Genomic DNA, 14,610 nt, shown 5'->3' with positions numbered 1-14,610 from the left:
GCGGTTCAGATCCCGACAACTGGGTGAGCTCCCGTTGCTCGGTCCCAGCTCCTGCCAACCTAGCAGTTCGAAAGCATGTCAAAGTGCAAGTAGATAAATAGATACCTCTCTGGTGGGAAGGTAAACGGCGTTTCCGAGCGCTGGCCACATGACCCAGAAGCTGTCTGCGGACAAACGCCAGCTGCCTTGGCCAGTAAAGTGAGATGAGCGCTGCAACCCCAGAGTCGTCCGCAACTGGACCTAATGGTCAGGGGTCCCTTTAACTTTATTACACACATAGATGTGCTTGTGGAGCTTAGCTAGTTGGGAATCAGCATTTGTCCTTGTGGTTTTTATCTAGACATGATGCACATATTTAATTTTTAATAATTATTAAATAAAATTGTTTGGCATCATTTTGAGCAAAATAAAAACATCACTGATGTTAGAACTGCAGCCTCCAAGCTGCTAATGCCAGTTGAATGTTAGTGATGCAAAGACTGCAGAGGTGGTAGATATGGAGAGCCTTAAAATTCTCTCAAAAGGCAGCTCTGTGCAATCACATGCATGTGTGTTGTCATGTGTGGTGGGAATCTAAACCACTCATTTTAGTTTTGTAATCTATGCCATTGGTTTCTCTGATATATGTAATTTATTGTTGTGAGAGTTCAGTCAAAGAATAGTGGAACCAAGTTGCAATCACATGCATATTTACCTGGGAGTAAGTCCAGTTGAACACAGTGGGATCTGCTGTATATATTGGATTGCACTGTTTCACACATTTCAACTGTGAAAACTCTTTTCGGTATGTTATGCAGATGCAAGCAAAGAAAGTTTGTTAAATAATAATAATAATACATTTCAAAACATAGAAGCCAACTCCTAGAGTCTGAGGTCCCTTCGGCCCCACCAATAAAATATTTGACGGGACCAAGAACCCCCAAAAGTTGATAGGCATTGCCATTTGAATGGTGTGCACACACCATGTCTTGTGATCGATTATGTGGGGCCGAGCTTACCTGCCCCCCATATTTATTCAAGTTGGCACCCCTGTTTCAAAGTGAGGAGAAAAGGATCATTGTAGTACTCACTGTAAACCCCACTCCCTTTCAAATATGAAGCAACAATAATCAAACAAGTTTGCCCAAGAGAGCTCCATAGAGTACTCTGCAGAGTAGGCACTTCAAGGAGAATGGCCTAAGGATCATCTTCAAATGACCAGTTTAGTCCTGGTGATCCTAAAACTGCCCTGGAATCAATGTGCTAGTACTGCAGTGACTAACCCAAAGATAATAAGGTGATATTGTAAACCTTTCTGGGGATGTGTATAGTAAGAGTAATATCTTATAATGATGACTAGAGGCAAAGAACATTATTAGTGTGAGCTGCAATTCATATAAACCAGAAAATTTGTATATAAAGCAGATTAACAACACAATTCAGCAATCCAAGTAAGTTTTACTCAGTGTAGACCTATTGAATTAGTCATGTTCATTAATGCCAGTGGGTCCACTCGGTGTAAAACATAATTATCACCCAATAAGCAGTTTATATGCAGACATTCTACGTTAAGTGCATTTCAAGTCACAATGGCATATAAACATAATGCTTTGCATATTTCCTGTGTACAGATGTACACAAACCTCAAGATCAAAGGCAATTCACATCACTACTTTTTGCATATTGGTCACAATGTGGTTTTTGTGTTGTTGCTTTTAAAAATGACTTACGTTCCTTTAAAAAAAACCCTTTTATACAGACTGTGACCTCTTTGTTGTTCAACCTGTGTTTCATAGATTTTCAAAGACATGATAATAAACCCATTGGTCCAGTTTGGATGTAATATTTAACCTTTTGTTTTGCAAAAGAAAAAGAAATATGTAATTCACAGAGCAATTGAGCTGTTCTGCTTTCTTAGGAAGTGTTCCTGATAACCTGAAAGTTGTAGCAGTTCTAAAGAAAAAGAAAAAACTTCTACATAATCACTAATTGTGTCACAACACACCCACAGTGCTACTTGCCATTTAGCTAAGGATGGTTGGGGCTTCTTGGTGTACCACACTTAGTATTTTGTGAAACATTCAGGAGCTGTGATGCTATGGATTCAGCAGGTCAGTAGACTAAGAGCACCATGTGAGGGGCTATTTTAATTAGGGTTAAAGTGACCCTAATAGGTCCTTTAGGGCAGATGATACTCTGCGCATCATTGTTTCTTCCAGGAAAATTTCTTTCCCTTCTTGTTCTTTCTTACAAAAGAGCTAAATCTTGTCCTTCTGGACAGAAGTTTAAATTCTGGTTCCTGCAAATTCAAAAATACTTACTTTGGCTGATACACTATATGTTTATACTGTATTCAGATTGCAGTTATAGAGGACAGGATCCTTTCATGCTCTTTCAACCATCCTGCTCAAGGCTGAGATGAATATTCCATTGGGTCCCCACACACAACCCCAAGTTCTGAATGGGCAGAAGAGCCAATTCTCAAGTAATGTTCTCAGTGAAAGCAACACCCGAACCATGTAGAAGGCCAACTGTTATTCTCTGCCAAGCAACACTGTGTGTAGCAGCACTGTGTGTATTGCAAGGATTAATCAAGAAGGATTAATCAAGTAGAATTGTTGTAAGCATGGCACAAGTCCAAAGTATGAGAAAAGGCCACCAATGTCAGAACTAGTCAAGCCCAGGAAAGTCTCCAAACCACATTCACACACATACCCCTCTTGAGACCTAGCACCAGAAAACTTAGCTAAGTGTATGTCCTATGTAAAGAACTTAAAAATGTAAAATAGGAGTTATCCTTAGCCTGCCATTTTGTAGAATGATTAAGAAAGGTTTGGTAAAGTTGTGAGTTGCTGTGGACATTTCAGGGTGCTGTGATGAAAACTGGTTGGGTTTTAAAAATTGAGGCAACTAACTTGAACTGAATCAGCCCTAAGATACAAAACAACAGCAGCCCATCATTCTGTTTTGATTGATTTTGAAGTCCTCTTCAAGCCTTTCAGTCTCCATGGATGCCAAACACAAAAAGGGGTTACTGAGAATGCGCAGGCTAGTCCCATCCCCTAGATGCTGACACAAATGTCAGCCACATCTCCTGGCCAACACATGATCAAGAGAAGGTTTTTACTTCAATTGCCATATTCTATGTATATACATACCACGTGTGTAGATATGAATCCACTTAGATTCATAGCTGTAGTTTTGTCTCTAGTCTACTGAGCTAGAAAAGAAGGCAGGCGGCATCAGGAGAAGTAGGTAAGAGGCCCGACCCTGGCATAGCTAATATAATGGGAAACCCAGATGGACGGGGGTATAAATTTGTTAATTATCATCATCATCATCACCACCACCATCATCTCTTTGACCTGTCCACCTGTACCATAAATCCCTGTTGCCTGTGGCACAAGCTGGCTGCCCATGTCACAGAACAGAATTCTTATAATACAGTCCCTCTCATAGCATAAACTTTATTGATGTCATGTAAAAATCCAGAAAGAGAGAAACTGGTGTGCAATGGAGTCTTGATGAATCATAACAAGGAGGAAAACTTTAAGCAAGTAACCTTCTGACTAACAAAATACCGTGCATTAAAGCTAGCTGTCAAAAGTGGGAGAAATCCACACTTTCCTAGACAAAAGCTAAAGTCTAGTAATTTCTCTTGGCTGCAGTAAATCTTTAGAACTGGGCGGTGTCCAGTGGAATTACTGGAGTGAAACCAGGCATGGTTTGTCATCGGATTCCAGGTTTTGGAATGACAGTGCTTCAGTACATGATCTCTCTGCAAGTGAAGCAGATCTAGAAATAGTAGTTTATATCTAAATCAGAACCTGAAACTGAATGCCATTTAACTTTTATCTAAAAATATAGTGTGTGCATTATGTCTGAAACAGACTGTGTAAATAAGAAATGACATCATATTAGGTTTCTAACATTTTCTAGAAAAATCCAAAAAAATTATCATAACTTATTTTTTCAATGCATGAAACATTGGCCGTGGAAAGCACAATGTGGTTTACAACCATCTAAATATTTTCTCTCTATAATCTATGCAGTAAAGCACATTAAAATTACAGTCCCAAACCTATTGATTAACAGTCAAATTTATAATTGTTTGCATTTTAAAGTAGATGATATATGCAGTCTGATGTGTAATTAGTACTGCAAAGAAGCATTCTGTTTCAGTTCTTATGTTAAATAGCAAATTAATGTTTCGGAGGGGTCGCTGCAGTGACTGCTGCAAAGGCTGAACCGGCACAAGTAGCATGAAATGATATTTCTGTGCTATGAAAATTGCTAAGTCTTCGTGTGTGTGTGTGTGTGTATTTGGGAAAATATCCACCTGCCACCTGTTCTCTATGCATTCAGACGCCTCTTGAGATATTGTCACCAAACTTAGCATGGCTGTTCTCAAAACAGAGGAGGCAATTTTTATCTATTTTTTAATATGGGTGCCATTTTGAGTCATGTTGGCAGACCAAAATGTTCTAAACTGGAAGTCTCTGAAGTTATATTCACCCAGTTTGGCATTATGGTTTCAAAATGTGCTGATTTGGACATTTGGGCATGATGGAAAAGTGGGCTTTTGGCCTGTGGTTGGATGCTATCAGATGAAATTTTGAATCAAGATGGTGCACAAAACTGTTCCAAACTGCAGTGCTTTTAACCAAATTTGAAAAGAAAGAAATAGGACTGTGCATAGGATACAGCCAAAGTTCAAAGCCCGAACCAGATCAGGCCAAACTGGGCAGATCTATGGTTCATCCAAATTATGTTGAGGCAGCTATTGGGGGCAGAGCATTGCACAGGAAGGAGGAGCGGCACAGCCCCACACTGTGCTTTGGCTGCATCTGCCTGTTCCCAGCAGAGGAGCACACACATGTAATCAAACTGAGCAGGACTGAACCCTCCGTTGAAATCCTGTTGACTATGGAGGTCTGGTTCACCAGTGTTATGCACAAGGAAAGTACTAGGAAAGCGGATTCCAGCAAGAATGAAAATGGGGTGGCCAAGATTGCAGAGATTCTAAGGTGGGAAGACAAGACCCAACCCTTGGACTAGGGTAGGGGGTAGGGAATTGACTTGCAAGGGAAGGAGAGAAGAACTGGCTACCACCCCACCCAAGTACTTCTGAATATGTAGAGTGCACTTTCCCTTCATCAATGGGCAGCCAGCAACATGTCACTATAAAGTGATTTTTGAGGGAACTGCTCCCGTTTGAGATTATATGATTGCCAGCAAGCTTGAACACCCACCCCACCCTAAGATCTTGAGTAAGTTCACAACTTCAGTTTAAGTAGGTCATCATATTAGTGATAACTTAACCTATCACATCATGGGCTTATCACATCCCTCATTTGTGTCTGACTGTTGAGTAATTATCTGATATGACTCCTGAAAAGAATCTGGCTCCACCCAGGAACATTCTGCCGCTGGTGCAAAACAGGAGAGTCCCTATTGATTCAGCTTCAAATCAAATATTATAGACTGGGAACAAACTGTAACCAGTGGAGAAACACTTGGGACTGCCTAGTTAACCGTGCAATTCATGACAAAGTGAGAAGGTTTTGACAAATAGGCTGTAACAGGTTAATAGCTAATATTATAAATAATTACATATAATTTCAACAGCTTATAGCCTTTGTAGGACAAATTGTTATATAATGCTGACACAGCTAAGTGTTCTTGAAGTTTACCAACTCAAAAATATATCCACTTTCCTAAAAGAGAGGGGAAAATGAATTATATGTGATTTTTAAAAACAAAAAAAAAAATCTGAACTATTTGCTTGTTTTGGAAGGCATGCTGAAAGCTAGGGGCTTTGCATCACACCCTATATTGGCAGGACTTTAATCTGCCTTTTTATTTCTTCAGCTTTTGTTGTCATCACCCTCCAATTCCAGTTTCTTTTTCCAGGCCCCATATTTATCTCTGAATTTAATATGGAGGTAGGAACTTCCTATGGTCTCTTTCCTCATAGTTACAGTATTTAGAGTCAGACAGACATCCCTTCCCTACTGATTCAGTGATGGTAATGAACAAATAATGAAATTTAAGGCAACTATTGGGATGCGGGTGGCGCTGTGGGTTAAACCACAGAGCCTAGGACTTGCTGATCAGAAGGTCGGCGGTTCAAATCCCCACGACAGGGTGAGCTCCCGTTGCTCGGTCCCTGCTCCTGCCAACCTAGCAGTTTGAAAGCACGTCCAAGTGCAAGTAGATAAATAGGTACCTCTCCGGCGGGAAGGTATACGGCGTTTCCGTGGGCTGCTCTGGTTCGCCAGAAGTGGCTTAGTCATGCTGGCCACATGACCCGGAAGCTGTACGCCGGCTCCCTCGGCCTATAAAGCGAGATGAGTGCCGCAACCCCAGAGTCGACCTACTGGACTGGACCTAATGGTCAGGGGTCCCTTTACCTTTACTTTATTGATAGATACGTTCTTCTAGCAACTGGAAGGTTGTTGCATGGGGAAAAAAATCTGTGGTTGACAGCGCACTCAGGACTTCATCTGAGCAAGAGAGGTTCATTAGAGCAGGGAATTTCTGCTGCCTTGTAATCAATTTATGCTAGCCATGATGGCTATTTTCTGCCTCCACTGTTGGAGGCTGTATGCCTCTGAATATCAGTTGCTTGGAATCGCAGGTGGGGAGAATACCATTGTGCTCATGTCCGGCTTGCAGCCCTCCGTTGCACATCTGGTTGGTCACTGTGAGCACAGGATACTGGAGTAGGTGGGCCTTTGCCCAATCCAGCAGGGTTCTTCTTATGCTTAATACCTGAAGTCATAAATAGATCTAAGTACGTTTGTGGTATCTTTCTTCACCAGACTGGTAGCTACAGTATCATGATTGAGAAGCAGCTTCTACTAAGAAAAAAAAATGAAACTTCCATGATCCTAAAACCAGGCACCTCCCCTTTTAAATGAATGACATTTGCTGACCAGGTAGCTGAAACAGATGTAAAACCAACACCCAGGCACCTGAGATTCAGTTAACTCAGTGTTTCCCAAACTTGGGTCTCCAGCTGTTTTGGGGCTACAATTCCCATCATCCCTGACCACTAGTCTTGCTAGCTGGGGTGATGGGAGTTGGGTCTCTAGCTGTTTTTGGACTACAAGGTTGGGGAACACTGAGTTAACTTATCTGGGTTCTCCACTTGCATATGTATCAATAATATGACTTGCCTGCCTCTTATTAAATTTCTGTTGGAGAGGAGGAACAATTTATTGGAACAGATTGGCATTTGATGAATATTCCTTGGGAACCTAATATAGGCTAGGGGACTTAGCCTAAGTTCTCAGTTTTATTCTCCAGCAAACTGGATTTCAGTCTAGCTCTGGCTCACTTCTGCTGTGAATTTCCTTGCAACATCACAATAAGTCTGCAGTTTGTGGCAACAGCAGTTGGTACTCAAATGAAGTAGCACTGTGCAGTCTCTTCAGGGGTACAATGTTTTGGATAATAACACAAAAGGTTGAGAATTGTCCCCAGAATTCCCACCTTTCTTGTAAAATAAGTAGAGATGAACCCATGGTGAATGTCAAAACAGCCTCTCATTCTTTACAAGTTTATTACCTCTGGCTTTTAAAGCGTATCCTTAATGCCAAGCAACAGGCAATTTGCACGTTCCATGTTTTAAATTAACTATGCAAATTGACAGCCTCCCTTTTGTTTGGTATCCAAGAGAGGTGACAGCCCTAAAAATAAAGGAGCTTCTATCAGGCCAGGGCCAAACAGACTGCAGCGTTTCTAACACGCCAAGGTGCTGAAAGGCTGACATCATCCAGATTCCAGTGGATGGTACAAACAAGATTGAAAGGGGTGGGAAAGAAAGTTGCCAAAGCCTAGGAGCTCTGAAGATAGTACCTGAGTAAAGCTCCTAGTTATAGCAATAGTTCTTTATAAAAATTTGTCAGCATTTCTATTTTGCAAACATATTTTCAAGGAGTTGTAGCTTGGCCATAAAAGTTTGTTCTGGGTGGAACTTGGCAATGTGTTTTCATCCTGGAACACTTAGCATTCTGCAAATTCAATTTTTTAAGATCCAAGTTGCAAGCAATCCAGCTTTAATAACTCAAAAAAGCTGTTTTACTCTAACAGGGGCTTTTATCTTAATATTAGAAGCCAGATCCACAGCATGTTGCAACACCCATGGTGACCACCCCACAAGTAATGCTGTCAGTTCTGTAGCACATCTACAAAATCCACAAACAGACAGAACTGTCTCTGCCTGTAGATGGACAGCAATTTCAGTGGTGGACCTCTTCTTGATGTGTACATGTATGTCCAAAGCCCAAATAATATCCATCATTTTGTTGTCACAATGGTCCAAAACAACTTTCAGGCAGGCAATACACTTGCTATGATGTTGTTACATTAACTAATACAGCTAAATGGATGAACTTCATCAAGTGATACTAGCTTTTCAAAATCTGATAGTCATTGACACATTCAGCATCCTCTTGTCTCTTAGCAAACCCCTAGGTAATCCCACCACCTACTTTGAGAACCATTGTGCTGGACCAACTGGTGCCCTGCAGGTGTTTTAGACTACAACTGCCATCATCACTGACTAATGATCATGTTGGCCGAGGCTAATGGAAGTTGTAGTCAAACAACACCAGGAGGGCACCAGGTTAGGGAAGGCTCTGGAAGATCATTTCAGGCACACACAAAAACCCAACCAATATGGTTTTCCTTCTGAAATTTTAAAGGGAAAAAATATTTTACATCTGTGCAAAGTCTCTGTCATTTATCTGTTAATGGCAAATTCTTACACAATGCTTCCTAGAGATAATAGCCAGGATCCAAGAGTTTCAGTAGGTGTATCCAAGGACTTAAACATGTCAAAGGGATTTTTAAAACTGTTTTCCTTTGAACAGCAGAACCCACCCCATGCCAAATCACAAACTGCCTTTGAATCTTCACTCAGTCACAAAAGAGATTATCCACTTGGCATGACAACAACCCCAAAGCCTCTTTGAGTGAGTTTTAGAGTAGATCCCTCCAGTGTGAAGTCAGTAGCCCAGTAAATGCACAGGATAAAGCTAAAACCTGTACTGTACTGTAATTACTTCTGGTCCTGTGATTACATTTTCAGTGGAGAGTATCACTGCTTTGGAAAGAAAAATAACATTTTCCAACATAGTTTGAAGCAGAGAATGTGTACACATTACCAGCTTAAAACACAGCTAGGTGGTCCTTTGTCTCAATTCAGATCAAAGTTGGCTGGGGGAAAATGCATCAATACTACATTGTCAAGAAATAACAGGATAGATACAGATTTTGGCTATGTATGCTGCTTTCCAAATCAACAGTGGGAGCACCCTGGGTGCAGAGTAAATGGGAGTGTGAACACAGCTAGAGTTCTGTTTTGTCTCTCCATGTGTGGCAGTTACCCCAGTTCACTCCCAACCCCTGCTAAAAGAAAAAGATCCTGCCAACCTTTCTTGCCTGCTCACTCCTTTCCAGTAGTCAGAGCCCTGATCTGTTTTTTACCTTAACTTCTCCATTCACCTGCACATTTATTCCCCATTGTCTATTCCTTTTCAAACCATTTCCTTTTGCCACATAGGGCACACCCACACCATACATTTAAAACATTTCACTCACATTCAAAGCACATAGCTTACCCTACCCAAAGAATTCTAGGAACTGTAGTTTGATGGAAGCCGTGTGCTTTAAATGTGTTAAATGCACTTTAAACATATTGCATTGCCATGACCTCAATTTCCAGTGGGCCTGCCTAGCACATCCTAGCTTCCCCCACCCCACCCCCAAAATACAGCTCCTCTGACATGAAGTGCTGTGAGATTGTTCAAAGGGAATTAGCCTTCACTAAATTCCCCGTATTGTGAGCTCTTTTTTCTTAAACATCATTCTCTACCTCCATGTGGCTCTCCAGATATTGGACCACAGCTTGAATCATCCCAAATCATTGGCCACGCTGCCTGGGGCTCATGCAAGTTGTAGTCCAACATCCATCTTTAGGCTTTAGGTTCTCCTTTCTTGGTCTGTTATCTTTTCTGCATCCTTCCTTTAGCTCCCTTGGCTCTGTATGTCCTGTCCATTTTGCTTCCCGATGCCCCACGACCTCTTCCCAGTCTTTATCCTTGTTGTGTGTTCCAATTTTTTTCTCACACAGCTGACAATATCTCCTTCCTTCACAAAATTTGGACTGAAAGCTCTTCATTGGCCAGGCCAACTGAACATTTCATGGCACCACACTTCTTCAGCAGTCAGGTCCCAACTACATATGACATTAACATAGAGAGTATCCAACATTAGTCATACTCAGAGGAGACCTGAGTATGACTTAATTTGATATCACTCATAATAATTGCAAGGGTTTTAAGAAATCATTTTGCAGTGAAAACTCTAGCACTGAGGGCCAAACTAAATAGAAGCTTTGCTGAAAGTCCCTCCCATGGCCCAGTCCCGATCACACATAACTTGCTGCTATTTGCATTGGGAGAAAAGCACCCATTTGGTGCAAGTAGGTACTTTCCTTCCAATGCAAATGGAATGTGGATTTGGACTGTAGCAGATACAAAGGGTTAAAGCCATTTTCATACATCCTGCCCCCACCCTGGATAGGGTCCCACAACAGCTGCTATTTGCATGAGAACACCATGTCTAATTTGGTCCATGCTATCAGAGGTTTCACTGCAGCAGGCGCTGTGAATTGTATAAGACATTGTAGCAGTGATGCCCAGCAAAACATTCTAAGATGGTACAGAAGTAAATTTGGTAACAGTTGGGAGGGGCTGTTAAACATGATTTTTGCACATATACGGTGATCTTGTAAACCAAAATATAACAGACTGGAACCATGTGCATGCAGGAGATCAGCTGGACTAAGGATAACTCAACTGAGATATTTTCAAACTAATATTCAGATTTTAAAATGACAATGTATAGTGAGCAATTAGTCGGCTATTGCTAAACTGGTATTAGCAAAAAATTTGGAGACACAGAAGACTCTTGAAGATTTGGGTCAAAAGACAGTAAGCCAAAGAATACAACAAAAAATGCTCTTATTAATCTGGAAACAATTTGTGAATTAAAAAAAAAAGCTATATGCTGAATTTCTTGTATTAGATCATGTGTTGGCTTCACATCTTAAAACTGGAATTAACATGAGGGAGGAGGCACAAGTTCAAATTGGGAGTGCTGAAAACTTATGGAACAGTGTGGGTTGTGCCAAGCTATGCTGAGTGACATTGTGTACATCCATTAAACAGCTCAGCCAGCCAAGTCTGTACAAACAAAACTTCACATGTATTGGCTTCTATACATTAAAAATGGTGCTGTGAATTAATACAGAAGGTCAAATTAGACATGGCAAAATTGAGTCATGCCTAAGTTATTGTCACTCTTCATATTTTGGCACAAATCAATAAGACCTAAAGTCACACGTTCTGCCTGCAAACCACTGCATCTGGCTGTTCCCTCTTCCCAAGTAGATTTAATTCTCACTAGGGAAAAAAGCAGCTAGAGTCTACTAGTTTGGGGGCAGCCAGCAGCGGTGGGGAAAAGATTCACTGCAATCCATAGTGATGTAAAATCACATGCTTTATATTAATTTATTGCTGTGTAACCCTCAATTCTAGTTTGAATTGGTGTGCAGCTATCAGTTCTAGCAACCTCAAACCCAAGTTAGGCTCTTATTATAAGGTTTGCCGGAGTCTGATACGCTATGAACAACTTATGAAATGCCTATTTTCATATATGCCACAGCTTGTCAGTAGCAATATGCATCTGTGAAATGGATATCATTAATATCTAAAATATGTTTTATATAAAAAATTAAACATTAATAAAATTATTATTCTTTTATTAAAACTCTTTATTTAAAAACCATTGAATTTTTTCCTCAGTATAAATGACTCAGTGTAAGGAAACCTGTTTTTTTAAATAATTGAAGGGATGATAAATTATGCCAGTGAGAGCTATAAACAATGTAGAGACTACAGTTTTTTGGATAAAATGAAATGATCAGGACTAGATTCCAAATTTCTCAGAGTTTAACATTTTTCTTCTCTTTGTGGTGTGTTCATGTGTGTGTTCACTTTTGGTCTTGAGTCACTGAGACTCAAGCCTGTCTTCAGAACACTCAAAGCCGTTTATATCTTTCCATGCCATATGATAGAACCAGATGCGTATATCAAAAAGGGCAAGGATTTTATCCTTTCAACAGCTTAGGGAAGTGGTGGTGTTACAAGGTGCCAGTTCTCTCTTGATGGTATTGCACTGACATGTCACATTATGCTGCTGTTCCTCAATACTCTGAAAAGCCCTTGTTTCTGTTGGTAACACCGTCACTATAGATATCTATTTGTCATTCTGTTTACAAGCCCATTTGTCCCTTCCATATTTACTAGCTCCTGCTATTTTATGTGTACTTCTAAGCTCATACCACATTGTTTGCAAGGTCACTGAGTGGGAGAGAATGCAGTGTGTGTGTGTGTGTGTGTGTGTGTACTTGAGTTCCCATGCTCTTACTAACAACTTCAACCTGTAGCTCTTCATAACTTATGCAGCATTTAACATGGCCAAGTTTGCTACTGAAGTTTGGGGACTTGCATCAACCATTTAACTGTAATATTTTGCTATCAAAACTTGGTAATTACTATGTGTGGAAAAAATGCTGTGTAGTGCAAAAATGATACAACCATTCAGATATTAGAAATATGGTTTATGAGCTGTGTCCTTTTGAACATTGCCTCCTAGCCTGTTCTGTTCCAGACTGTTGCTCTTTATAACTCTAAAACTAATTACTAATGGTGTTTTAAGGTGCTACCACTTCAGGCAATATGGTGCTGCTACAGCCACGGAAATCTGGTTGATGCTAGTCTGTGGAAGCAACTTGTCTCTATGTACTTGGAAGAGTTGTTTTTTTGATCACGATGGGCTTCCTGCTGAGATTTTGTTCTGATTAAGTCAGGGGATCCATTGTCTGCAAATCTAAAGCAGATTTTGTTTTGCCAGCAATAATTCCTGGGAGAATAACAAGATTTGGTATTAAGTGTAAATTCATGCCAAGAGACAACTGATGAAGACATTTATAGTTTGTCATAGTTGGACAAGGACCCAAGTTTGACCAAAGGATATCACACAGTTTATTTACGTTTAGGTACAAACATGAACTAGCGGGTTTTTTCTTCCTTCCTTTGCTACTCATAAAAACAGCCCTGGTGGATTAAGCAAAAGATGCATTGAGTCCAGAATCCTGTTTTCACTGTGGCCAACCAGCCAAATGCCTATGGGAAGCCCCCAAGCAGGGCCTGAATGCAACAGCACTCCCTTCATGTGTGATTCCCAGAAATCTGCTTCCAACGATGGAAGAATAACATAGCCAACATGACTAGTAGCCATCAATAGCTATTCTCCATGCCTAAACCTCTTCTAAAGTCATCTAAGCTGGTGGCCATCACTACATCTAGTGAGAGAAAATTCCATAGTTTAACTATGGTGTTGTACCAAAAAAGTGCTTTTTCTCTCTCTGCCCTGAATCTTCCAACATTCCACTTCACTGGATGATCCCATGTTCTAGTATGATGCAAAATCTATTACACAACTATCATGCCCACCCTTGTTTGAAAATATAACACACTGTTTTGCTACACCAGTCAATATACCACACTGTTCTTATTCGTGTGTGTTACAGTATTTCTGAACACCGATTCTGCCACACTTACTCATGACAAGTGCCTTTCTCAGTAATCATACTGAGACATCCATACTGAGACCCCAACACACGCATCCACTGTTAAAATCATTGAGTTGGGTGAGGGGTTTAGACCATCTAATAATGTCTTGCCCAACCTGATGCCCTCCAAATGTTTCTTTCTTTCTAGGAGGATTAGAGACTTTTTTTAAAAAAATGAAAGCTCAGAGGCTGGGTCTCCTGCTAGGGGTACCAGTGAAGGCCTTTGGGGGCATCAGGGCACCCCTAGGTGCTGGGGTGGCAACTCCTGCACCAGGCACTGTACACTTTTTGGAAAAGGCTTAGCATGAAAGACTGACAATCTAAGCTGTATCTTCTAAACAGCCCTGGAAAAAAAATACAGAAGTGTAAAATACAGGCACAATATATTCAGCTGTGCAAATACAGCCACGCCAAGAATGATAAAATTAATGCCTGCCTTCTTAACACCATTTCTCCTAGAATAATTTTAAAACATACAGTTAAAGAAGAAGTCAGAACTAATGCACAACCTATCTGGAAAGCGCACTATTTTAAAAGAATACAATATATTGAGAGTCCCCAATATAAATGTGCTCTTTTTTATTTTCTTGTTTCACTTTTATAAATATCAGCCAAGGCCAGTTTGGCCTACATAAGTGGGCCTAGAAGACAATAGTTTAAGAATCTTATGGCTTTCAAAATGCCATGGACTTATTTGTTTGTTTTCAGCAGTGCTTTTTTTCAGGGGGCCGCAACGCAGGGGTATGCATACCTCTAAACATTTTGTGAATCTAAGTTTGGCCATATTGAGGGGCAAAATTTCAATATGAGTAGGAAAATGAGAGTACCCCTAAACATTTCTTTAAGGAAAAAAGCACTGGTTTTCAGTATCATCACCTGTCAGCTAAGCTGGCATTGCACAGTGTATATGATCACCAGCTCTT

This window comes from Podarcis muralis, chromosome 4 (assembly GCF_964188315.1).
Source record: "Podarcis muralis chromosome 4, rPodMur119.hap1.1, whole genome shotgun sequence".
Classification (NCBI taxonomy): Eukaryota; Metazoa; Chordata; class Lepidosauria; order Squamata; family Lacertidae; genus Podarcis; species Podarcis muralis.
Note: the sequence above shows the minus strand (reverse complement) of the source record.